Source organism: Neofelis nebulosa, chromosome 5, assembly GCF_028018385.1.
Source record: "Neofelis nebulosa isolate mNeoNeb1 chromosome 5, mNeoNeb1.pri, whole genome shotgun sequence".
Classification (NCBI taxonomy): domain Eukaryota; kingdom Metazoa; phylum Chordata; class Mammalia; order Carnivora; family Felidae; genus Neofelis; species Neofelis nebulosa.
Window position 1 is genome coordinate 22,822,916 of NC_080786.1, and position 27,941 is coordinate 22,850,856.

The 27,941-nt window shown below is 39.0% G+C and overlaps 1 long non-coding RNA gene across 1 annotated transcript; it reads left to right on the forward strand.

Moving 5' to 3' along the window:
• The first annotated feature begins 54 nt into the window (after positions 1–54).
• Positions 55–27,906, forward strand: LOC131511772 (uncharacterized). The gene is made up of 3 exons (XR_009261725.1): positions 55–327; positions 25,897–25,959; positions 27,551–27,906. It is a non-coding gene; the product is annotated as an uncharacterized LOC131511772 (long non-coding RNA).
• The last annotated feature ends 35 nt before the right edge of the window (positions 27,907–27,941 follow it).

Consider the following 27,941-nt stretch of genomic DNA (forward strand, 5'->3'; position numbering starts at 1 on the left):
CCCTCAACAACCCCACATCCCCACCCACAGGCTACGCTTCCGCCGATGCTGGAACCTCCGGGTAGAAAGCCTGGCCGCGAGTCCCCGGAACGGCAGGTGTCATGGAAAACGAAAGCGGTCTCTCTCCCTGCCCTTTTCCCCTTTGCTCATGCGGGACTCCCGGTCTGCTAACCTTCTGCCAAGGAAAACCTGGCCCAAGCCTGGGGCGCAGCCCCGCCGGGCGTGGAGGAGGACACCCGAGCTGGGATTCTACAGAAAACCCTGGAAGTAAGGAGACGTGACGGGAAAAGTTGAGAGCCCAGGGATAAAGCAACACAAAACAAAAACGTAAGCCCAGGTGCTGGCGCACCCGGAAAGAAAGGAGGGGGGGAAGCGAACAGGTGTGTGAGCCTCGGCGAGGGGCAGCTCGCCTCCCCGCCGCCTGGGAACTCGCCTCCCACTAGAGTTGGTAGCGAGGCGGGGGGCGGGGGGCCCTTGTTTGCTCCAGGCTCCTGGGGCGAAGAGGGGACCCTGAGGGTTTCGTCACGGCGGCCCAGGGATCCGGGAGGGCGGGGGTGTACTGAGGGAGGGAAGCATCCCCCTCTCCCCGCCCCCGGTCCCTCTTTCTCCGTGATGCACTTCCTGCGGCCGAGGATTCCCTTTGTGTTGAAATTCGAGAAGATCCGGCCGCCGCGTGCAGCTGGCGGGGCGGGGAGTGCGGGGGCAGGGGAGGGGATTCCTGAGTGGGCGGCGCGGGGCAGCAAATCCAGAGGTCAGGCCTTTGGCGTGGGGTCTCCCGCCCAGCCGAACTCGTCGCCTGCCCGCCCGGCCGCTCCCACCCTTCCCCTGCACGCCTTCTGTCCGCAGCCAGCTGTGCTTTGCGGAAGCCGGGCTTACGTGGGCGGTGTCCCCCACGCGGCGCGCGGAGAAGACTAAGGGTGGCTCTGTTGGCTCCCTCTTGGGCAGAGTGGGGAGGGAAAGAAGAGGGCGCCTCTGCTTCTGTTTGGGCGGTGCATTGCATCCCAGAAAACCCAGACTGCTGCTGTCGATGTAAAAGCCTGAAAAACGCCTCGCGTCAAGTAGCTTGAAGTTCCGAATGAAATACACTCGGTGTAAAGCAGGATTCGGGTTCATGAAATTTGCACTGTAGCGCTGTGTCTTTGTTGCCTCGTGGGCTTGCTCTACATTGCTGGATGCGTGAAATCACTTGCAGGAAACAAGCAACAAGAGGGGCTTAAGAATGGAAACCCAAAGAAAGCCTCCGTTTTATGGCGGGGGGGGGGGGGGGCGGGCGGGGAGGGGGAGGGGGGAAGACCAGCATTTCTTACTCACTGTCTTAGTCTCTTCTCCAGTACCTACTATCTACTGAGGGAGCATGCTGGAAATGACAAGATTCGTGCCCTAAAATCATATCCAAGCCTGGGTCCTCTTAAGATTATCATCACCACTCTGATCTTGGGATCTAGGGATATTGAGTAAATATCCCAGGAGTTAGGAATTAGGAGCTACCAGTTTCTTAAAGCCTTGTCCAGAAATTTCTAGAACTAAAGCAGGCACAGAATCCAGATTCAGTGGCAGGGGACAGAAGTCCGTATGTTAAAATCTCCACATCAATTTCACTTATTCGAAATATTTCCCTAAGAGTTTAGAATTTAGGGGTACAAGATCTGGGCTCAAGTCAAAAAATTTTTATAGGGAAAATGTTAAGACACACGTAAAAATACACACTGAAATCACCTGAGAACTAAAACCATGTGTGAATGGCAATTGTTACTGTTTTCTTTCATGTTGATTTCATGTCGATTCTCTCCTGTTGGTGGAGGTCATCAAGAGGATGTGACCACTGGTTGACTTCAAGTCTGACGCTCCTCTCTGCTTTCCCTATCTTTGTAAAGTACTTTCTGCCTACCTTTCCCACACAGCCTGGAGCGGGCTCTTAAGAGAGCAAGCTTCTAAGCCACAGTTAAGGCCTCCATAAAAACTTTTTTTTATATATGCGGGCACCTACTTATTTTGCAACTACTCAAGACAAGCCTCCTATGTAAGTTCCCTTGCTTGTTAACCATGCTACCTTCCAATTTGGAGTGGCCTGCCTTTTTCTTTGGTTTCTCCTTGCCCTCTGCATACAGGACGTACTTAACATTTTAAGTGGGAACTCCTCAGGTTTCAAACATCTCAGCATTTCATGCTGTCTTTTCAGTCTGGATCAGACTGAAAAACGGCTTCAGAATCCCCATATCTGTTTGATAGTTTAAGTCTTCTTCACATCCATTTTGGAATTACAGCATTCATTCAATACCATGGCACAAACAAATATTCCATTGATGTTCATGTATTTGACTATAGGCTTTGAAAACGTTATTAAACATTTTCTGGCAGCAAGGATTTTAGCCCTCAAGAACAGTAGCTATTTTGATTTGTAGGTGGGTATGAAAGAGCATCTACTCCTAAGTGTTGCGTTTTAGTTTTGTCTCTACCCTTTGTGACTTTGACACTACCTTGGGCAACTCGTTTAATCTTTGTGACTTTCCGCTTCTTCATCTGTAAAACTGGGGTAATACTTTCCCTACCTTCTTCCCTGAGTAGAAGAAAATATTTCAGAAAAATCTTTGAAACCTGTAATGTGTGGCACAGGATATAAGGGATTGTTACAATCATCTAGTTCTCCTTTTTTTTTCTTCTTGTCTTCTAGCACATCTAATTCAACGTTCTTTACATACGATAAATATCATTCACTGTTACACTGTATGGTCTTATTAACTCAGAACACATTCATGTATTAATAACCTGTCACAACCTATGGCTTCTGAGTGTTTCCTTCTAAATATAAATGACTCTAGAAGCTCAGAAGGAAAATCAAGTTGATTCATTTCTTTTACTAATGCTTTTGAGTTGTCCTGCTGTGTTGCCCTACCAAACTGGATGCTGGTGGTTTGGTTACTGCCTCCTATTCCCCAAATACTCTCAATGTGTATACATACGGGAATATTCTGGCAAAAACCTCCGAAGTTATGATCACAGTCAGGATAATCTAGATTATGCTTCAATAAAAATATAAAATCTCAGTGGCTTATTCCAGCAATGCTGTTTTTTGCTCACACTACATTTCTGACATGCTTGGCAAGTACCTCTGCTCATTACTAGGGTCCAGATTGATGGATGCTGTGCTCACAATGTGTTTTCCTTGATAAGAAAAAGATAATCTGACAGAACATGCACTGTGTTTTAAAACCTCTACTCACAACTTAATGGTTAAAATGAATCACATGACTATCCGAATTTGAAAAGGGTGATAAAATACAATTTGCTTTGTGCCCAGTCTTAATTTATAAAGGTGACAACAGAGGGGCGCCTGGTGGCTCATTCGGTTAAGCACCAGACTTCGGCTCAGGTCATAATCTCACGAGTTCGTGGGTTCGAGCCCCACATCCGGCTTTGTGCTGACAGCTCGGAGCCTGGAGCCTGCTTCGGTTTCTGTGCCTCCCTCTCTCTCTGCCCCTCTCCCACTCACGCTCTGTCTCTCTCTCTCTCTCAAAAATAAATAAACATGAAAAAAAAAAGTGACAACACAGAAGCCCATGCCACTGAAAGAGAAATTTAATGTTACTTACATTTACCCTAGAAATAAGAGATATGACTCACTACGCAGAACCACAGGAGGAACACCGGATTTTAGCCAGAAAGCAGAAACAGGAGTAAGGGGAGCTCTTACACAGCTTTCATCAGGATTTCTGTGGGAACGCAGGGCAGAGTTTAAGATTGGCTAGCTTGAATAGTTCCGGTGGGCTTTAGGCTACACGGGTGGTTTTTAGTTGCCTGGCACCTGGCCCTGTGGTGATTTAAGGCAGGGAAAATACTAGCTTGGTGTTGAGAGATTAAGATAAATTCATCGACAGTTATGCATATGGTCTGTCTCACCTATACGAGAAAGAACTTGGGAAACACTATGTAAGCCCTCCTCTACAAAAGAGAAATAATAATACTCTACCTTGGACTTAGTGATAATTAAATGAGTTAATATAAAAAACATAGAATGGTGTCGAAATTATAATAAGAGCTCTATAAATACAAGATGTTATTATTATTTTAGGCTGTCCTGTATAGACTCTCCCCTTAGGAACTTAGGCGCCTACAAAGGACCTTGGGTAATAGGTGGATCACTGATTCCTAGAAGTACAGGGATTTATCTAATAGCATCCTCAACTCTCGGTAAAATTTCACAATAGTCGAGTAACACAGTCAGACAATCCAGACCACCTTGCCACTCAGTGAATGTGAGCCTCTTCAGGAGGGGGGACAGTGAAAACGGGAGCTGATATTTGCCTTATTTATTTATTAAATCCAACCACCTTGCAGATAGTCTGTTACAGGAAATTTAACATCATGTGTCTTAGTGATTATCCAGAGTTTTCAACACTCTCCTCAGGCCTCTTGCAAAATACTGCTGCCCCAGTTTCATCAGATCTTAATGGTAAGCTCCCTTAATTTCCTGCTATTGCACCTGCCAGTGATTTTACAACTTCATTCATCCTACCATCTTTCCTTTTGTCCCAGAAGATTAAGTGTTCTCTGCAAAAGTATCACACAACCCCCATAATTCTAGAACTGTGCTTCATTTGTCAAGCCCTTCTCGCCTATATATCTGTTTCTCTGCTAGTGTATTCTCTTAATATGTAAATATTCTAGATTCTGTGATCCTAGTAAATACCCTTCCCTGATCAATGTAATCTTTCAGGTTTCCTTCACAGGCAGATTTCCTGAAAATTAGCCTATAATCACCATGACCATCTTCTTACCTCCCTCATCAACACTTTATAATCTGGATTTTTCTTCAACCATTCTACCGAGATGTCTCTTTTGAAGTCATTGATTACCTCGTTGTCTAGGCTAATGGACATTTTTCAGTCCATATATTCCTGATTTCTTTTCCCTGCATTTGACTCTGCCAATTAATTCTTTCTTAAAACTCTCTATTCTGTAAATTTATTTTTTGTGTGTTTTTATTTTATATTTGAGAGAGAGAGACAGAGCGTGAACAAGAGAGGGGCAGAGAAATGGAAACAGAATCCAAAGCAGCTTCCAGGCTCTCAGCTCTCAGCACAGAGCCTGACATGGGGCTTGAACCCACGAGCAGTGAGATCATGACCTGAGCCAAAGTCGGACGCTTAACCGACTGAGCCCCTCCATAAATTTCTAAGAGACCCAATTTTCTTGTCTTGAACAAAAAGATCTTACCTGTTGAATGTTTCATTTTCATTAAAAAAATCCTTCCTTCAACTTGTCTTCTTATTCCCATGTTCTTCAAGATTCTATAAACTAGATTACTGAACATTTTTGTGTCAGTAACTGCCATATCTTAAATATCTTCTCTATGAGAACACTTTCAAAATATTTATCTGAAGCCCAGGCCTCTCCTCTAAGCATCTGACAATATCCAACCATGGGCTTTTCATTACACTTTGAGTATTTCTCCCACATAAACTTTTGTATGCATCATTAAATAAGTCCCCAGAGAGACATCCTTCTTGGATCTTAGTCCCAATATCCATCAAATTTTGAGGCCTTTATTTTATCTCCAAACTATATCCTGAAGACTCTCTAATTTCTCCATCGAGTCAATGTCCTACTTTGGGTCTTTTCCATGACTCGTGGGAACCCCTGCCATGCCTCCTAAGTGGTTTCCTTGCCTGAAGTTTTTCTGCCTCAAAGCCATTGATCTCATTAAAGGTAAATCTGATCATGTCAGTCCCCGTGCTGCCTAGGGGGTGAGGTCAGAGGTCTATGTCCTGAGCTCAGCTTTTCCCTTCATGATGCATTTCTCATCATACATTTTCTGTTCAAGGAAAACAAAATTCCTAGAAGTTCCCAAAACATGCAGTGTTCTTCAAGAGACTGTGACTTTGATCATACTATTCTCACTTCCTGGAAAGCACTTTTTAAACCTCTTTCGCATGACTAACATATACACATACCCACGTTCTACTCCAGCCTAATTTGGATGCCCCTTAAAATGGAGTCATTCTGCTTTCACAACAGCTGTTGTATATCAGTTGTATATAATCCGGCCTACTTTTACTTCTGTGCTTTTAAGTAAGTTACTTGTCTTTTCGGAATCTGATGGGAATTAAAACAACATACATGTCGCAGAGCAAGTGTGAGGGATAAATGAGAAAAGACACAGAAAGTGACTAGGACAGTGTCCACTATTTACTCATCATTGTATTCCCAGTGACCAACGTGGTCTCTGGCACATTGTAGACATGTAAATATTTGTTGAAAGAATAAATGTTCGTTACCACAGTTATCATCTCAATCATTTCGCCATGTATTACTTTATATTTATTAGTTTATTTCTCTATCTCTTCTGTCTCTTGCACCACTGAGCTTTGAAAGGTTTGTTATCTTTTTTTCTTGAGCAGAAGTGCTATTTTCTTGATTTCAAACCAAGTCAGTTAACATCCAGTGTCATATTAGTTTCAGGTGTACAAGAGAGAGATTCAATATTTCTGTACAAAACCAGCGCTCATCACAACAAGAGCACTCCTTAATCCCCATCACCTATTTCACCCATCACCTCACTCACCTCCCCTCTGGTAATCATCAGTTTGTTCTCTAGAGTTAAGAGTCTGTTTCTTAGTTTACTAGTCTTTCTCTTTTCTTTTTTTTTTTCCTTTGCTCATTTGTTTTGCTCCTTCAATTCCATCTATCAGTGAAATCATAGGGTAGTTGTCTTTCTCCAACTCTTTTCACTTACCATAATACTCTCTAACTCCATCCATGGCATTGCAAATGGAAACTTCATTCTTCTTCATGGCTGAGTAATATTCCATTGTATATATACCACATCTTCTTTATCCATTCTTCAGTGATGGGTACTTAGGCTGTCTCCATAACTTGGCTATTTTAGATAATGCTGCTATAAACATTGCGGTGCATATGTATTCCTTTGAAAGAGTATTTTTGTATTTGTTGGGTAAATACCTACTAGTGCGGTTCCTGGATTGTAGGGTAGTCCTATTTTTCACTTTTTGAGGAACCTGTATACTGTTTTCCAGAGTAGCTGACCAATTGCATCCTTACCAGCAGTGTAAGAGGGTTCCCCTTTCTCCACATCCTCACCAACACCTGTTGTTGGTGTTAGCCATTCTTGAAGTCTTATTATCTTAAGGAGAATATCTTATCCAATTTTTTATTTAAAATATCTGGCATAAGATGTATATAAAAATGTTTGATGAATGAGTGAATGAACAAATGAATGAAAAAAAATACTCTATGGCAGGTCCTCCTCATAGTAAGTGTCAGCACTGACTTCATGGCTCCTTTATTACCATTCCTTTTGCTATCCTATCTTTTCTTCTTTCCCTGGTTCATTGATATCTTGAATGTAGGTGTGTGTGTGTGTGTGTGTGTGCACGCACTTTTATGGATTTATAAGCCACACAAATTTGAACTTAAAGGAATATTCTGAGCGTTTTCCCCTAATACTGTTGGATTGATCATTTACAGGCAGAAAATGAAGGGAGGAGTTGGTATGTGATCCAAACTTCTCTTATCAAATTATTGAATAGATACTTTCTAATAATGTGTACATCCTTCAAATCACAAAAATTTCAAGCTACAGAATCTTACTTACTTCTATAACCTTTCACTATGAGCCCAGGGCAGGCTCCCATGCCCCTGCCCTGCCCTGGACTTCCATCTCTCCAGGACAAACATGTTTTTTTCCCCCAATATATGAAGTTTATTGTCAAATTGTTTCCATACAACACCCAGTGCTCATCCCAAAAGGTGCCCTCCTCAATACCCATCACCCACCCTCCCCTCCCTCCCACCCCCCATCAACCCTGTTTGTTCTCAGGGTTTTTTTTAATTTTTTTTTAACGTTTATTTATTTTTGAGACAGAGAGAGACAGAGCATGAACGGGGGAGGGGCAGAGAAAGAGGGAGACACAGAATCAGAAGCAGGCTCCAGGCTTTGAGCCATCAGCCCAGAGCCCGACGCAGGGCTCGAACTCACAGACCGCGAGATCGTGACGTGGGCCAAAGTCGGACGCCCAACCGACTGAGCCACCCAGGCGCCCCTATTCTCAGTTTTTAAGAGTCTCTTATGCTTTGGCTCTCTCCCACTCTAACCTCTTTTTTTTTTTCCTTCCCCTCCCCCATGGGTTTCTGTTAAGTTTCTCAGGATCCACATAAGAGTGAAAACATATGGTATCTGTCTTTCTCTGTATGGCTTATTTCACTTAGCATCACACTCTCCAGTTCCATCCACGTTGCTACAAAGGGCCATATTTCATGCTTTCTCATTGCCACGTAGTACTCCATTGTGTATATAAACCACAATTTGTTTATCCATTCATCAGTTGGTGGACATTTAGGCTCTTTCCATAATTTGGCTATTGTTGAGAGTGCTGCTATAAACATTGGGGTACAAGTGCCCCTATGCATCAGTACTCCTGTATCCCTTGGGTCAATTCCTAGCAGTGCTATTGCTGGGTCATAGGGTAGGTCTATTTTTAATTTTTTGAGGAACCTCCACACTGTTTTCCAGAGTGGCTGCACCAATTTGCATTCCCACCAACAGTGCAAGAGGGTTCCCGTTTCTCCACATCCTCGCCAGCATCTATAGTCTCCTGATTTGTTCATTTTGGCCACTCTGACTGGTGTGAGGTGATATCTGAGTGTGGTTTTGATTTGTATTTCCCTGATGAGGAGCGACGTTGAGCATCTTTTCATGTGCCTGTTGGCCATCCGGATGTCTTCTATAGAGAAGTGTCTATTCATGTTTTCTGCCCATTTCTTCACTGGGTTATTTGTTTATCGGGTGTGGAGTTTGGTGAGTTCTTTATAGATTTTGGCCCTTAGATACTAGCCCTTTGTCCGATATGTCATTTGCAAATATCTTTTCCCGTTCCATTGGTTGCCTTTTAGTTTTGTTGGTTGTTTCCTTTGCTGTGTAGAAACTTTTTATCTTCATAAGGTCCCAGTAGTTCATTTTTGCTTTTAATTCCTTTGCCTTTGGGGATGTGTCAAGTAAGAAATTGCTACGGCTGAGATCAGAGAGGTCTTTTCCTGCTTTCTCCTCTAGAAGGACAAACATGTTTTTAAAGAGGGCTCTAGTTGGTTGTTTGTTAAGCCAAATGGTCTACACGTATTAACATGTTGGTGAATATTTGTGAAAGCAAGGTGATGTAATTTCTGCTTAATAAAACAAACTTGTTCATAAATAATCTCGTCCTACTTCTTAAACTATTTCAAGGCAGTTCACAATTAAAACGCACACAGAAAGTTAGCTTAAATGAAGTACGTAATATGAGTGGTGAGATTAGAGGAACTTTTATTGCTTCTTTATAGTTGGACATGTTTTCCAGATTTTCCAGAATGAATATGTATTACTCTATAATGAAATCTGAAATATACTCAGGAAAATCAGAAATTATATAAAGGAAAGAGCAATTTATTGTACAAGAAATGTGCTTTACTCACTTGAGCATTAAATTAAGCCCTGGGTTAAGTAGAGGCCAAAACAGGGCTTGGGCATGTTTATATATTGGGTGAGATCAAAACCTTTCCTGGTGCTAAATTCCAAGAAGAAACTGTCACTTAGTTCTATGGAAAGAGCAAACTATTGGGCATCAAAAACTCAAGTTCCACTACTGGCTCATTCTCAACTAATTTTGAGACTTTGAACGAATCATTTAATATCTCTGGGATTCATATATAGACAGAAGGAAGAGTACCTTTGGATCTCCAATGTCCCTTCGAGCTTTAATATAATGTGATCCATATTTAGGGAAAATATTTAAAATTAAGGTTGGGGGTCATGTATTTACACTTGAAAGCTGAACCCCAGCAACAATCCTCGCTGCCCCTGAAAACTTAGAAGAAAAACTATCCATTTGCTCACATACAGATAAAGACAATGCAGAGTCTTGCCTAATGCATTAAAGATGAAAAGAGTGACTCTTCTACCCTCCTTCTCTTTTCTAGATTCTATCCTGGTTTCTGTTTTTAGACTTTCACACAAGAAAAAATATATATATATAAAGTCGATCTTTTTCAAGTCTCCTGCTGCTCTTTTGTATGTATTTAAACCCAATGTTTTAGCAAAAGATGAGAATAGATGCTGAGTGCTGATGTAAATGGCAATGCCGTCATCACTCAGCTAATGGAAAACAGAAATAAAAGGGTAGAGAGGGGGAAGGAAGGGGTTGAACAGTTCTAAGTGTTGACGAAGTAGATGTTTAAAAGTTATAAGTTCCCGGTGGTCAGACACCATGCTGTTAATTTCTTTTTTAATCTCATGGTGCCGGCTCAGTGATCTCTTTCTTTTCTGAATTGTAGTAGCACTATCCAAATTTTGTATTTGGTAAGGTCTCGTGAAATATCAAGACATGTCTTCTTTTGGTATCTTCTTTCTAGAAAATTTAGTCGTATTACCCTTCAGTGTCTGCATGCCTTGGGTCTTCTACTAGATCGGAGATATCTTAGGTGCCAGGATTATATTTAAGATGCTTTGTATCTTTCATGGTACCTGGCTTGAACTTTGCTCTTTGTAAGTTTTCAATATAGACTTATGTGTCCTCCGAACATAGTGGGTCATTTACACAGTATGGATTGATTTCAAGAACTTAACTATGTTAAGTTATCATCATAACTATGATCTGCATGTTGCCAACTTCTTCATCCCACTACTTCATTCAAAATTCTTGAACTGCAGATTTACTTCAACTGTATTTTTTATTACTTTCCCACCTCCACGTCTACTTTTCCTTCCTTCCTTCTATTGCTTAGCTGTCATCTTCTCCCCAGATTCAGCTCAAAATGCATCTTCTCTGAAAGATTTCTATTACTCCTTTTCCACCTTGGCCATCACTTTGACTGAAGATTCAGGTTTTCCATTGCTGCTTCCCAGTTTTAAGGTGTTTCATATGTAATGCCATTCTACAGACTTTGCTCCTAAATCATTTATAAGGAACAATGTTGAGTCATTTCTTTCTTATTGCGGAATATGCAATGACTGGCATGTTGTAGTAACTCAATAAATGCTAGCTTCTTCCCTTTGTAGCAGCCGAAAAATTGCAGGCAGTCAAAACATATTTTCCAATTACACTGCTGGGGCGCCTGGGTGGCTCAGTCAGTTAAGTGTCTGTCTTTGGCTCAGGTCATGATCTCGTGGTTTGTGAGTTTGGGCCCCGCATCAGGCTCTCTGCTGTCAGCACAGGGCCCACTTCAGATCCTCTGTTCCCTTCTTTCTCTGCCCCTCCCTGCCCTGTCTCACTCTCTCTCTCTCACTCATGAGCATTAAAATAAATACAATCACGGTGCGGAAGCCTTTTTTTGCGGTGAACTTGACACTTAGGGATCATGGCCGCTCTACCGTGTCCATTAATTCGAAGTGGAGTGCAGTAAAGTGACAAGAAATTCGGTACAATTTTGAATTACAGGATGGCAAGACTAGAGAAGACCACAGAGGACATGCACTGACTCTAACAGAGGGAGAGTGGAGAGTGGTACAAAGGAAAGGCTATGACTTTTCCAAGGTCAAACAGTCAATTCAAGAGAGAACACTTAAATCTAAATGGTCTCGGCGGAGTACTCTCATGACTTTTTCTTTATAACTCTGCTTTTCCCATATTAATATTTTTTTCAAACTATTAAGGATTATCAAAGTGTATAGTCTGGATGCTCACTTGCTAAACGTGGCCACAGAAGGTTAATTTCCTCCTTTCCTTTTGAGTTGTAACTCTTCTGATAAAATATTCAAGGCAGTTCATCTTTTGTACATCACCTTTAATGCTTCTCGACCTGAAGTGTTTGTGCCTCTGATGAATCATCGTATGTGGTAAAGTTACTTCTGAAGCCACAGGATAAACGAAGCACAACTTCCAGAAACTTTACTTTACTATTAAAGCGCAGCTATATATTTCCTTTTTAATAAAACGATTTTTTAAATTTCAATGTTGTGGCTACTAATTAAGGCTATTCTTTCTAGAATATACATTCAGGCTACCTTGAGTTTAGCAGATCTCAAGAAAAAAAGTTGATGTAGAAAATATAAGACGATCTGGTGAGTCGCAAAACATCTGCAATATCAGTTTATAAAACTGTCTGTGATTATTGTGTAACTTGTGCTTCAGTCTTGATTCTCTGTCTGTCAATCTCATCTTTGGGGTTCCCTACCGTGTAGCAAAGTACTGAGCTCAGTACATGTTATGGCCCAATAAATGTAGAACATATATTGAGGATGACAACTAGTTATTGAGACTGTTTGTAGGGGTAAAGGAGATAGTAGTCTGTCCCAGGAAATAACAAGACCCAGCTACGCCATAGCAGGGAATCACAGGAATTGAGAAGGTACAGCACTTTGAGAGTATTTTAAATTCTAAGAAATATGAGAGAGAAACAATTCCAGACTACCTTGAGGAATAATTTCATTTTATTTATTTATTTTTTTAACGTTTATTTATTTTTGAGACAGAGAGAGACAGAGCATGAACGGGGGAGGGGCAGAGAGAGAGGGAGACACAGAATCGGAAACAGGCTCCAGGCTCCGAGCCATCAGCCCAGAGCCCGACGCGGGGCTCCAACTCACGGACCGCGAGATCGTGACCTGAGCCGAAGTCGGACGCTTAACCGACTGAGCCACCCAGGCGCCCCTAGGAATAATTTCATTTTAAATTGCTGATGTGAGAAAAAAATAGATGGAAAGTTCAATAAAGCCTATTATTATGCACATGGGTTTTAATAAGAACTAGCATTAATAGCTCCGAAACTTTAACATGCACATTAATTGATCATTTTATTACACAGTTACATGATCCAATGTGCTGTCTGATTTTATTTTTTTCTAAGAGAGACACACATAAAAATCCCTCTTTATAACATTAAAGAAAAAATAATATTTAAGTTTTAATTAAAAGGAAGAAAGAAAAATACAGTTTCTCAAATAATGAAATCATTAGAATTTAAAATCTTGGGGCGCCTGGGTGGCTCAGTCGGTTGAGCGCCCGACTTCAGCTCAGGTCACGATCTCACGGTCCGTGAGTTCGAGCCCCGCGTCGGGCTCTGGGCTGACGGCTCAGAGCCTGGAAACTGCTTCCGATTCTGTGTCTCCCTCTCTCTCTGCCCCTCCCCCGTTCATGCTCTGTCTCTCTCTGTCTCAAAAATAAATAAATGTTAAAAAAATAAAAATAAAAATAAAAAAAAGAATTTAAAATCTTTACAGCTGTGGGATTTATTTTCTTTCACCAAAGAAAAATGTCAACACTTTCAACATTGGGGGGAGGTGGGAGGTTAGCTCTGGAGAAACAACGCACAAAAATCATTGGACAAGCTAAGACACATCTGAGTGGGGTAAACCCCCAATGGCTTAGTCCTCTCATTAAATATACATAAAGATCAATACCACAGCTGTGCTTAGCGCACAAAATGATTCTAAATGAGAGCCATTCACGAAGTGATTCAGGTACCATAGAGATTGTGCTTGCCCCAGTGCAGAGTGAGTGAATGAATGAATGAATGAATGTGTGGAGTCAAGTATTTCTGGATCAAGTGGCAGGTGCCTTGGCTCAATGTGCTATTTCTGTACAGTGTGGTGCAGAAGTGTGGACTTCTTGAATTTTGGAAATGAAGAGTATTTTTATCGATCAACAAGCCCGCATTGCAGCTCCTTTAAATTAAGTCCAAATTTCAACATTTCAACACTCCCCTAGATAGCATTTTGTAAGCTTACTCATTCTTCACCGCCAAAGGCAACACAACAGGAACATCTACCAATTTTCATTGCCATTAAATGCTTATTTAAGCACATGTGGAAGAATTCCGGGGAAAGTAGCTAAAACCACCTCTTATTCTGTATTCTTTTTAAGGATTAGATCCTGTATAACAGTTTTACTTTCTTTTGAAAAATGTGTAGGGGGCGCCTGGATGGCTCAGTTGGTTAAGTGTCTTACTCTGGCTCAGGTCATGATCTCGTTGAGTTCAAAAGTTTGGGTCCCCCGTAGGGGTCTCTGCTGTCAACACAAAGCCCACATCGGATCCTCTGTCTCCCTCTTTCTGCCCCTCTCCCACTTGCACAAGCTCTCTCTCTGTCTCTCTCTCTCAAAAATAAATAAACATTAAAAAAAGGAAAGAAAAATGTGTGGTATATTATTATAGTCAAAGGATGAATAGTCCTTAATTATATTGATTGCATTCAGGAAAATTATAAATTGTATTAAAAACTAGATAGCCAAAAGTTAATAATTTAATTGAAAATTTATCTTTCTCATCTACAAATGTCAAGTTTCTTTGCTTCCTGAGACATAATTTAAACAAACCAAACAACTGGGGCTTTCTGTGGGTTATAAATGCAAAAAATTCAAAAGCGTAACTTGACTTGCCAGCTGGGCTCTTTCCACGTAATTATATTTATGTGGATAATGGTTGCATTCTCATAAAAACTGTGTTAATAACAATTTTAATACACATATTTCAAAAAGTAAATAGGGGTGAAAAGGGCATTCTACACATGGCGATATAATTGATAAAATAGCGGATTTGGAATACGGAGACTCGAGTTCTAATATTAAAAACTTAAGACACATGAATCATATTATAAATGCTTGGACTCTTTAGGTTGTCACCTAAACATGAAACTTACACTGAGTATATGCAATACTGCTCACTTTTCTGTGGAAATCTCCCTGTAAGACCGACAGCAGTTTTATAGGCCTCCAGTAGTTCTCAGACTATGAAACTATGAGTTGTGTGTGGCATGATTTTAGACTATATTGTATTGTGTGTATAGATAGATAGATGACATGATATTATTTCAATAATTATCTCTTATGAAAACACGTATTTTGAGAGAGAGAGAAAAAAATGGGTGTGCACAGGGGAGGGGCAGAGAGAGTAGGAGAGAGAAAATGCTAGCAGGCTCAGCACTGTCAGTGCAAGCCCTACGCAGGGCTTGATCTCAGGAGCCATGAGATTATGACCTGAGCCAAAATCAAAAGTCGGAGGTTTAACGGACTGAGCCACCCAGGCACCCCTATGAAAATACATACTAATAAAGCTTTTCCCATTTCAGGAGTCATTAAAATATTATTTGATGTTTATGTTCTTAAAATATTTGTTTTAAAAGAGGGTATATAAAATATTAAATATCTAACACTACAGCTGATAATAAACAGATTTTTAAGTGATGGAAGAAGCTTGATTGCTGAGAAGCAGAGGCTGCTTGAGTATGCAAACCTCAGTTTGAGAAACAGTGAATGACATGTATTTGAGGTTCCTTCCCGTTTTGAAGTAATAAAAGTGAACCACATTGCTTCCTAGATGGTAAAAAAAAAAAGAAGAAGAAAGAAAGAAAGAAAAAAAGGAATAAGGAAAGAAAAAGAAAGAAAGAAAGAAAGAAAGAAAGAAAGAAAGAAAGAAAGAAAGAAAGAAAGAACTGACCACACGGCAAATATCCTAAGTAGGCATTTTCAGGACCCTTATGCTAAGTTTTACTTTTCTTCAAAATGTAGTTCTTTATGCCTTGGGAAATTCCTCCTCAGGAGTTATTCAAGGGCTTTTACGTGGACCACCACCCAGAACACCCCCGAAGAGATTACTCAATCAATTCCATATGGTATTGATGCAAGGATAGACATATAAACCCAAGAAACAAAGTAAAGGCTACAGAAATAAAGCCATTTATGTAGGGTGAATTGAATTGCAATACAAGGACCAGTGCATTTCAATGGGGAAAGGAAAATGGTTTTAACTTTTAACTTTAACTTTTAATAATACTGAAACAACTGGAAGTCCATTTAAGGAAAACAGTCTTGACCCTTAACTCACATCATACACAAAAACTAATACAAGACACACCCTGGTCCTAAACATAAAAGCTAAATCTACATTTCTAGAAGACAGCAAGGAGAAAATCTTTGTTAACATGGAGTAAAAAAAAAAAGGCTTCTTAGATAGGTTACAGAAAGCATCGATGATATAAGAAGAAATTGTAGATTGGACATAATCAAAATAAAAAAGAAACTCCTCTTTGAAAGACATTAATACGCCCGGGAGAAGGAAGGCCGGGGACTGGGGAAGGAATTAACAGTGCATATATCTGATAGGAGTATCCAGCAAACAAAAACTCTTATGACTTAATAAGAAGACAAACACCCTAATTTTTAAAAGACAGGTAAAATATTTGAATAGATACTTCACCAAATAAGATACACAAGTGCTTAATAAGCACATGGAAAGACGTATGATATCATTAGTCGTCAGGGACATAAAAATTAAAAAGTGCTGAGGTACCACTACACACCAACCAGAATGACTAAATTAAAGAAAATAAAAAGATGGACAATAGCCCATGTTGACAAAGAAGTGGGGCAAATGAAAGTCTCATACATGATGGTCAGCATGTGTAAGCAGTTTGGAAGTCAGTTTTTCAATAAAGGTCATGCTAAGCATATACTTGCTATATGATACCTCATTTCTGTCCCTGGGTGTTTATCCAATAGAAATAAGAGATAGGCCCACGTAAACCCTTGTACAGGAATGCTCATAGCAGCTGTAGTCATAATAGCCCCAAACTGGATGCAACCCAAAGTTCACCAGTAGGTGAATGGATAGAAAAAAAAGTGTATCCATACAACATAACACTACTCAGCAATAAAGAAGAATAAACTACTGCTACATGTGACAGCATACATAAATCACAAAAATGTGGCACAGAGTTACATGGCCAGAAATAAGAGTATATAGTACATTACGAGTCCATTAATGAAAAATTCTAAAATAAACATCTATAGCAACCGAAAGCAGATCAATGGTTGTCTGAGGCCAGGGGGGGAGGGGAGATTGAATACAAAAGAGAGGAATTTTTGAGGTAATAGAAATGTTTCTTGGGGCACCTGGGTGGCTCAGTCAGTTAAGTGCCCGACCCTTGATCTTGGCTCAGGTCATGCTTTTGGGGTTCCTGAAATCAAACCCCGCATCTGGTTCTGCATCAGCACAGAGCCTGCTTGGAATTCTTGCACACGCACTCTCTCTCTCTCTCTCTCTCAAAATAAATGAACTTAAAAAAAGAGAAATGTTTCTTATCTTCACTGGCATGTTAGTTACACATGCGTATACATTTGTTAAAGCTCATTGATATGTACACTTAAAATAGCTGCATTTTGATATCAATTTTGATAAAGTTGATGTTTAAAAACTATAAAATCAGAATAACGTCTGCTTATGAGGGAGAAGTGACAAAATGTACACAACGGAACCTTCTGCAATTATCAAATATTTTACCTCTTTGTTGGGGTGGTGGTTAATCTGTTACACACATTTGTCAAAACTTATCAAGCTATAACCTTAAATTCTATTCATTTTATTTTGTGCAAATTATTCCTCAATCAAATGAAAAAAATTACTTCAAGAAATACACAGACATATAGATTAAAGCAAAAGGAGTATTTTTACCTTTCCCCAAACGGCAGAGATATATTATATACATGTATATATCATGTATGTATGTATATCAGCACTGATCAAAGTTGGGCAAGATAGAAATAGTATACTGATGGTGGAAATGCAAATTAGTACATTTCTAATAATAAATTTGCCAATATTTATTAGCTTCTGAATATATATACCCTTTGGCCAAGTAATTGTACTCCTTGGAATCTCTACTAATGAAACACTCAGAACTCCAAAGATTTATATGCAAATATGTTTATTTCCTATATCTGTAATTTAGCTATAAAATTGGAAAGAAACCTAAATGTCCAAGAACCAGGATATAATTCTATACATTACGGCACATCCATGTGGCTGATTGAATAGCTATTAAATGATGTTTACAGATGATTTTGAATAGTATGGGAAAATACTCTATTAAATATTTAACAAAATGAAAAGATACCAAATGATATTAAAATATTATGGTTATAATATATAAACTATGAAAGTGAATTTTAACAAAAAAATGTAAATGCTAACCATGGTTGTGAATGGGAAGCAGGATTATGATTCTTATTTTATTTCCTTACACTTTTCTGCTTTATAGTTTCATAATTTACAAGTATTTTGTGAAAAAAATAGGATTAAAATTGTAACATAATTTTAAACATTAATCTTGTTCATATTTGCAAATGTAAGTGTTTATGGTATTAATGGTACTAAAATTTTATAAGGTAAAGGTGTGTAAATATATGCCTTATACAGTTGTAAATTATGCTTAATGTTTTAGCCATACAAATAAAACATGAATATATTTCTCTGAATATAAGGTATTGCATTATTCTTTATCAGTTTGGAAAGTATCCTTTTAACTTTTTCTCTTTCCTTGCTATGATTTCTGAAAAATAACTTCTGTTGTTTTTTCCTCTTCTGGGAGTGGCAGAAATAACATGAAAGAAATGGATTTTTATTTTTCAATATAGTGCTCAATACTTATCATACATAAGACAGAGACATTTCATACTCACTAAATACTCCCAAGCTTCCTCACCATTGCCAGCTCCCTTTCACCTAACACAGCCGTGTGATGTGATAAATTCTGGCTGCCTATGTAATTCTGCAGATCTTTCTTCCCCTTCTGCGGTTAACTGGAATCCTCATCATAAGGTTGAAAGTGGAAGGAGTTCTTAAGGGACACCTGCTAATCAGGTCAGTCACCAATAAACAACAGAATGAACATGCACTTGTGAAAAGCGGATCTTTGTGATGTTAAGCCGTTGGGGTTTCAGGATTTGTTTCTTACTTCAGTTTCAACTGCTATACTTACCAGTACAAATATTAGTACCGGACATGAGGCCTGTTATAGAAATACAACAAGAAAAACGAAACCCCAAAATGTCTGGCACTAGCTTAATCGTTTTGGGGGAAAAGAAAGTATACAGAGGCTGGAAAGATGGCGAACCATTTTATCCCATGGCAGAACACTGGGTAAAACTTTCTAGAATGAGGTAGTGCTATTTGTTTTTACATTTAGCAAGTTATTTCAAGGAAAAAAGTGAAAATTAAAAAAAAAAAAGTGGCTCGGATGTAAGTGGAAATAAAAAGGGATCATGAAAATCCAGAAATTAAGTGCCTTATCAGATTGGCAAAGTCACTAGTTCTAGACACTAACCCATAAGAGATGGCATTTCAGAAGGCACTTTTCAACAAATTTAAAATGAGCAGCTGGTTAAAATGACTCAGGGCAAAGATCCAAGAAAGGGTATGACTTTCATGTCTACTGTTATTACAGCTTAAGGTACCACCGTTAAGTCAAACAAGAGAAAAATACAGGTAAAAAGGCAGGAAAATATAGCACATCTGAGGGCCATGGTTGTGGCACATTGATGTGACTTCAAACAAATAATGGGTACGTACATCGAATTTTTATTATTTTTTTTATTTTTTTTAATGTTTATTTTTGAGACAGAGAGAGACAGAGCATGAAGGGGGGAGGGGCAGAGAGAGAGGGAGACACAGGATCGGAAGCAGGCTCCAGGCTCTGAGCCATCAGCCCAGAGCCCGACGCGGGGCTCGAACCCACGGACCGCGAGATCGTGACCTGAGCCGAAGTCGGACGCTTAACCGACTGAGCCACCCAGGTGCCCCCGCATATCGAATTTTCAAGAGAGTCTTACTAGGGGTGCCTGCCTGGGTCAGTCAGTAGAGCATGTGACTCTTGACATCAGGCTCATGAATTTGTTGGGTCCCTATGTTGATTGCAGAGATAATTTTAAAAAAGTAACTTAAAAAAAAGTTTTACTTTTATAGAGATCAAGGGTTTGATCCAAAAAATTTGTGACTGTTCAAGACATAACAATCATTAGGATCCCAAAACTTCCTAGACCGGAAGCAACTGAAAAAGGAAAGCCACGAGTAACAGCGGTCAAGGGAATTTCTCCTTGACAGTTGAATCAGTCTGATAAAGGTGCACCCAGGATAGGGAAGCCAGCAGGATTTCAAAATTGCTGTCAACCAGTGCAGGCTTGTCTCCATTCTTTCCTTTTCTGGAGAGAGATTTTACTGAGGCTATCTTGTCTCTGTTCCACCAGTTATACTGGGGGAGGGAGGAGGCGATTACTTTCTTTTTAGTTGATAGATGTCTGGCCCGAGAGGAGTCACGACCAAATGTGAGGGAGAAACAGGCATAGAAGCTTGTACGTAGAGCTGGGTGAAGTGACTGACCGTTAACACTGAGTTGTCTTGTTTGGGAAAGGTTGAATGTGTTCTGTGAGTGGAAAGATATTAACAAAGGCATGTTTATTGACCAGAATGACAGATGGTGGTGGAGACACTGACCAATTATGGAATAAATCTGATCTCACCCCTTTTCCCAGTTCCCTTACATGCAGTGCCATGTGACTAGTGGGTAGCCAAGAAGCTAAAAATAGAAATCAGGTGTGTACTTTAACGTGTTAAGCTGCTGAACATTTTGGGTTTATTTTTTGTTGCAGGATAACCTAGCTTATCCTGAGAAATAAATATATTCATAAAGTAGATTTGGGAAACAGATAAAAGTTGGAAGAACGAAAAATAACATCCATAGTACATTTGCAAAGCTTTTGTTTTTGGTGGCAGTTAATATGTTTGTTGTTGAAATTCAGAGAATACTTTCCGAAAAGAAAATAAAAAATGAAATCACTTATATTCCTACTTCCCAAATATAATTACTGCTACGATGACATATATGTGAAATTTTCAATAGTAGAGTTATAACTTGTATATTTTATTACCTGCATTAAACAATGTATTATAATCATCTCAGTACAAATGTATCTGTTTTGTTCTTAGTATTACAATATTATAATTTGTTTTATTTTTTATGAATTTTTAATTCTAAAATCTCATTCCATAAAATTGATTTGTTTATTGTATGGCACACTTACTTTATATATTTTAAATATATTCGGGATACTAGTTATTCCATTGTTATATATGTTTCCTATATTTTCTCCCAGTGTATGATTTAACCCCAAACTTAGTTTATAAAATCTTTCTTGGGCATGTATTTTAAAAATACTAGTAGAATCTTTTGATTTTTTTCTTCTTAAATTCTTCCAGGTTTCACATCTTTTTAAAATAAATTACATCCAATGACAACAGAAATTCAGTTTAATTTTCTCCAAATATTAATATGGGATTATTGCTGTTGTTTTATTTATGTTTTTTAAATTTCAGATCATGTAAGTCCCCAGATTGTTTTCATTTGCCTCAACATTGTTTACAGAATTTACCTTCCCCCTCACCAGTTTGCAATGCTACTTTTAACCTATCTCAGATTTCTTTTTTTTTTTTTTCTTTTTTTTTTCAACATTTTTTAAATTTATTTTTGGGACAGAGAGAGACAGAGCATGAACGGGGGAGGGGCAGAGAGAGAGGGAGACACAGAATCGGAAACAGGCTCCAGGCTCCGAGCCATCAGCCCAGAGCCTGACGCGGGGCTCGAACTCACGGACCGCGAGATCGTGACCTGGCTGAAGTCAGACGCTTAACCGACTGCGCCACCCAGGCGCCCCATAACCTATCTCAGATTTCTACATAAATGTGTGCTGTCACCCCTCTTTTCTTTTTAATTTTTTTTTTAATGTTTATTTATTTTTGAGACAGAGAGAGACAGAGCATGAATGGGGGAGGGGCAGAGAGAGAGGGAGACACAGGATCGGAAGCAGGCTCTGGGCTCTGAGCCATCAGCCCAGAGCCTGACGCGGGGCTCGAACTCACGGACCGCGAGATCATGACCTGAGCTGAAGTCGGACGCTCAACTGACTGAGCCACCCTGGCGCCCCTGTCACCCCTCTTTTCTGTGCCATTCATTTTACTTGCTTCTGTCAGTGCCAACCTCTACTGTTATCATTAATGTATTCTTACAGATTATGCTGTATCTTTTAGAGAATTTTTTCACTTAAAGAAAGGCTACTTTTGTACATTGTCTCTTGCATAAGAATCACCTCACTAGCTTGTTGAGATCTGCAGAAAGTTATGTTTGGATTTCACTGAATTCAGAGGTTAATTTACTGGAGATTGAATTTGTTACACTATTAATTCTTCATAACCAGAAATTGAGTATTTATCTCCATTTATTTAAATCTTATTTTGTTCAAAAAATTTTTAAAAATGCCTAGATGTTAGAATATATGTTAAGGACCATCATTTTCTCATGTTTCAAAGAATTAAAAAAATAAAGAACTATATCAACAGCAAAAACTTAAAAAGGATTCTAACTACAGCAATGAAGTGGAAGGAGAAAACATCTTCATTGAAATAAGGCATAATCGTATTGAAAAGAAGACTAGAATAATAGGGAGGACTTGATTTTGCATCACTAAATACGTGTTAACATATTTCTTCTATTTTAAGAGTCAAATCTTTTTATGTGCTTACTCTGGAATATCTCTGAAATTGCCCTGTGTTATGCAATCTATGTCATCTTACAATGGCTTTCAACAATCATGACATAGTTATCATTGCTTGTGTGCATGGCCAACACTTGGTCATAGCTGGTTACTTGTTATGACATCAACGGAGACAATATTGAAATATACTGTGTATACTGAATTCCACTGCAGTTTTTAAAAAATTTCGCTGCAGCTTAAAGGTGGAAAGTTATCATGTACCTAGAAAGGCAACAGAAGAAAGCAATGGGGACATAAATTTGCCATTTGCAAAGCAAATATTTCCATTGGAAGAATAAGCTCATTCTGCATTTTCTTGCAAAGCTGCAACCAAATGCTTCCTGAGAACCAAGAAAGGAAGAAATCCATGGTAGATGATGTGTGAGGTTTTGTTACTAATATATACGCTATAGTATTGTCTATCATAGGCAAGGAATAGTAAGCACCAAAATTTTAGAATGGATGTGTAGGACTTAGAGAAAAATTACAGAGACAACCGTTGGGCATATAAAAAAGTTATGTCACCGAGGATGATATCCGGTAGGAACATATGGGTAATGATGATGACCGAGATGATTTCAGAAGAGTTGAATACTAAATGGGAACACATTTTAACTAGTGTATGTCGTTTATATGCCCTAATGAATGCCTCCCAAACTTATTTGATTGATAAAAGTCTAACAGAGATCTTTGATAATGTTAACAAAAATTTTATAACTTAAGGGATGTAAAGCAACAGTTTCTAGTTTAATTGTGCATGCTTTTTCTCAGTAGTATATAAAATAATTATGATTCTTACAATGGATAGTGATTTAGAAGAGATGACATTTCATATCAGTTAGAATCCTTTTGTTATAAGTTAAAAAATTAAAAGACTGAAACTTGCCTAAATAATCACCTAAAGGTGATTATTTAACTATGAAGTCCAGTTTTTCAGCTTGATTCAGGTAAGCTCTGAGCCAGATATTCATAAGATCACCAAGCAATCGACTTCTGTGTCCTCACCCTACCTTCCAGTAGGAAGTGGATAGGGTAACCCGCTATCCATCGTAAGAATCATTATTATTTTATATACTATTGAGAAAAAATATGTGCATAATTAAACTAAGAACTGTTGCTTTATACTCCTTAAGTTATAAAATTTTTGTTACCTTTTTGAAAGATCTCTGTTAGACTTTTTTCAATCATGTAAGGGAGGCATTCCTTAGGGCATATAAATGACACAAGCTAGTTAAAACGTGTTCCCATTCATCTCCAGGTTAGCTCTCTGTATAGTGTCAAGATGACTCCCAGCGGCTGCTGAGACAACCGTCTTCTTTTTCCTCATCCATCAGGATAAAGCGGAAACTTCCCTAGGAATTCAGAAAAAGTAGATAACTCTAGACCAGCTTAAGTCATATGCACGGCCCCTGGGCCCCAAAGGTAATAGGGAACTCTTACACTGACCAGAAGAAAGAGATATGGAATGCACACAGGGAAGGCGACTAGAAATGATGAGAAAATACACTTATTTACCAAACGTAGCAGACCCATTAATTTCCCGTCCATATGATCACGCACATCAGTTCTCTCAGGCCTGATTTCCAACTGCCGGTATCCACATCTCCTTTCCTAAGGACTTTTTTGCTCTCCCAAATCCTCTTTATCCACAGGCTCCGTGAGCCAGTAGTTCTAGAAGTTAATGTCTCCAGTGTTGGTAGATAAATACTCCAGCTCTTAGTTCTTTTGTAATTTGGGTGGGAAACTTATAAAGTGCGCATATGACCCTGGTTCCCAGAGCAAGATTACATCCCAACAGCCGAGTGGTAAAAGTGCGCATATGACCCTGGTTCCCAGAGCAAGATTACATTCCAACAGCCGAGTGGTAAATAAACTGATAACACATGCATTATTGATTGCTTTTTCTTCCCTATCTCCACTCCCCTTCCAGTGTTTCCTTCTCCCCCCAAATAAACTCATTACCCTTAGATCTATAGCTCAGGATCTGCATGTGAGGAAACCCAAACTCAAGACAGTGATGTTAAGTCTTCACCTTTCCCTACTCATTTAAAATCAAGTGTTTCTTTTGCAAGACGTGTCTGAACCTCAGTTTCTCCTTGAATAAAAGGGAGATAGTCATGCTTGTGCCACTTTCTTGACATGAGTAAGATGGAGATCAAATGTAAGCACATATATAAAAATCTTCTGTAAGATGCTGCCCAAATGAGCATAGCTATAGTTATAATCATTATCTGCTTTAGAAAAATTAATCCCTTCAATTTTGCACACGTAAAGAACAAATAGTATTCATCAGTGGTTGGATCCTAGGCAGTGCCCTCTGCCTTCTCTTGAAATCAAAAGGACAAGAATTAATAAAAAATTAGATGATTCATCACAAAGGGATTACCTAAGGCATCCCTTTGTGTAGGCTACAGCTGCCCATTTATTTGTTAATACCAGAGACTTCTCAGCAGGAAGAGAGCAGAAAGTAAACAGGGAAAACTGCTAGAAAAGGGCAAAGGGAAGCCACCTGCTGGGCACTGCTCACTCAAAGGCTAATGTCACCTGAACTGACTCACACTTCAGGCTCCACAGGGCAGTTGATGGAGAACACAACCCACGCCACAGTCACTCACTCAATACAAAATGTGGGTTTCCAGAAAAAATTCAGATCGAATTGACAATTAACGGTTGCCAAATTTATGGTCATTCATCTTACTCAAGTTAGGAGCTCAATATGCTTTACTGTGTTGTATTTTATTTTTATTATTTTAAAATATTATTAAATTCCAACATACATGCAGAAAAGTTCACAAGCTGAGGAGTTATCACCGTGTGAATAAGCTGGTGATCACCACACGAATCAAGAAATTAGCAGCACTCCTCTTGCCCCTCCCAGTCACTACCCTACTCTCCTTCATAAACATAACCTCTGTCTGGATTTTACCACCAGAGATTAATTTTGCCTGACGTTGAACTTCATATAAATGGAATCATATGGTAGATACTCTTTCCCGTCTGGCTTTTTCACTAAAAGTTTGATAATGAGACTCATCTATGCTGTTGCCTATAGCCATATTTCATTCATTTCATTGTTGTATATTCTTATAATGTATGATCTTACCATGAGTTATTTACCCTTTTTACTGTTGATAAACATTGTGTTGTTTCCTGTCTTGGGCTATTATTACTAAATCTATAATGTATATTCTCGTATGTCTTTTTATGGATATATGTACTCATTTCTCTTGGGCATATTCCTTACAAGTACTGCATCATGGAGTGGATGTATGTTTAATCTCATTAAAATGACATTTTCCCAAAGTAGTTATGCCTTTTACAATTCCACCAGCAGTTTATGAGAATTCTATTGTTACATAGTCTTGTAAACACTTGGTATTATCAGTCTTTTTGTTTGTTTGTTTCACACACTGTGATCGATCGTATCTCATTTGGTTTCAAATTGCATTTCACTGATTACTAATGACTTGAACATCTTTTTAAATATTTTTGGCCATTTGGATATCTTTTTTTGTAAGGTATTTGCTTAAATCTGTTGTCCATTTTTTACCAGGTTGTCATCTTTCCCTTAACTGAGTAGAAGTTTCTACAGACCATGGATACAAATAATTTCTCAGTTAAGTATATTATGGCTTGCTTTTCCCATTCTGTGGCTTCCCTTTTCATTCACTTAATGAATTTTAAGAAACGTAAGTTTTTAATTTTAATGTATTCTAATCGATCAAACATAAATATTACATACCATGAGGTCAGGGCATAGTCTTCTGTATTATCTTCTAGACACTTTATTGTGTAGATTTTACATTATTTAAAAAATCTACCTGGAATTCATATTTGCTTATGCCTAAAATCATAAAGATTCACCTTTTTTTCCCTCATGGATATTTGTCCTGTGCCTGAAGAACTTCCTTTAGCATTTCTTGCAGAGCAGGTGTGCCAGTAATAAATTCTTTCAGTTTATGTTTGTCTGAAACTTCTTTCTTCTTCTTTTTTTAATCAACCAAATGTCAGACTATTGTCTTCTGGTTTGCATTGATTTTGGTAGAAGTCAGTGGTAATGCTTATCATTGTTCATCCATATAGTATGTTTTTCCCTTTCTGACTCATCTCAAGATGTTCTCATGACATTTAAAATAGACTTGTCTGAAGTGTGCCAGATGTAATTGATTGTTCTGGAAAGATAGATTCAATGTCATCAGTGGAGGGTAAAGTTTCAGCAAGGATGTCAAGGTAAGAAGAAGCTGGGTTATTATAAGAAAATGAAAGAAAGTTGAGTAAGGTACTAATTTGTCCTTCTGTGCCTGGGACTTTCTCAGTTTCAACACTAAAAGCACCACATCTGGGAAGGTCCTCAAGTCCCTAAAAATTGAACAGTTTTCCCAGGAATATTCTGGTTTTAAAACTGAAAGCCTGGGACACCTGGATGGCTCAGTCGGTTAAGCAACCGACTTCAGTTCAGGTCATGATCTCTCAGTGCATGAGTTCGAGCCCTGTGGTGGGCTCTAAGTAGGCTCTGTGCTGACAGCTCAGAGCCTGGAGCCTACCTCGGATTCTGTGTCTCCCGTCTCCGCCTCTTCCCCACTCACTCTCTGTCTCTCTTTTTCTCTCTCTCTCAAATAAATAAACATTAAAAGAAATTAAAAAATAAATAAATAAAGCTGAAAGTCCTACATCTCAGAAAACCTCTCAGTTCCACATAAATCAAGATGGTTGGTCATCTGACATCAGCTTATCTCTTTATATATCCTTTCTTCTCTATCCCATCTGTTACTAACTTAGTTCATCTCCATTTTCCATGTGGATTCTTATAATGGCCTGCTAACCAGTTTCCATGTTTTTATCATTGCTCCATCCTTGTTCATTTTAGCAATCATTTCCAAGTTTGTGAACCCAGAGTGTGCATGGCTTCTAAATTATATTTCTTGCAGCTAGCTCTGTATTTGATTTGCCTTAGTACTGAAGTTTCTCTATGCTATAACCTTGGTATCCGTTTGTTCTAACATGTCAAGCAAGAGACCATTTCTGGACTGTGGGAAATGATTTATCTTGATGATATAAAGATGCTCGGTATTTTCTAGATCCCAGTGCGTGAACTTCCCGCTAAAATGGATCTAGAGCAACTTATTATTTTCTTTAGTGATCTGACAGTGCCTAATGGTTTCCAGCACTCACTATGTTGGATGAATATCTGTTGTGCTCTTTTCCAGTCCAGGAGGAATTCGAGTGACCACTGGCTTCTTGGGGTGCTACTTTAGGAACAAAAGTAAATTGTCCCAAGAAAAAAGTGCTCGTTAAAATCATAAGTTGAAAATAAGGTTTGGATGCAAACAAAGTTAAACTAGTCAAGAAAGAGGAATGTATTTTGAATTAAGTGTGAGCTGTGGCTACTGAAAGGCTAGGTTAGTTTCTATTCTTTAGTGGATCTTGGTTATAATCCAGTTTTTCTTGTCCTCTAGTAATTTCTTGGATGAAGTGTCTATGCATTTCTTATGTACAATTTTCCAGAAGGTTAAGAACTTGTCTAGAGAAAAGTGTGGGCATCTTAACTACCTTCAACAGGTTTTGAATGAGATAGTTATAGCAGGGCAAAATATTTAT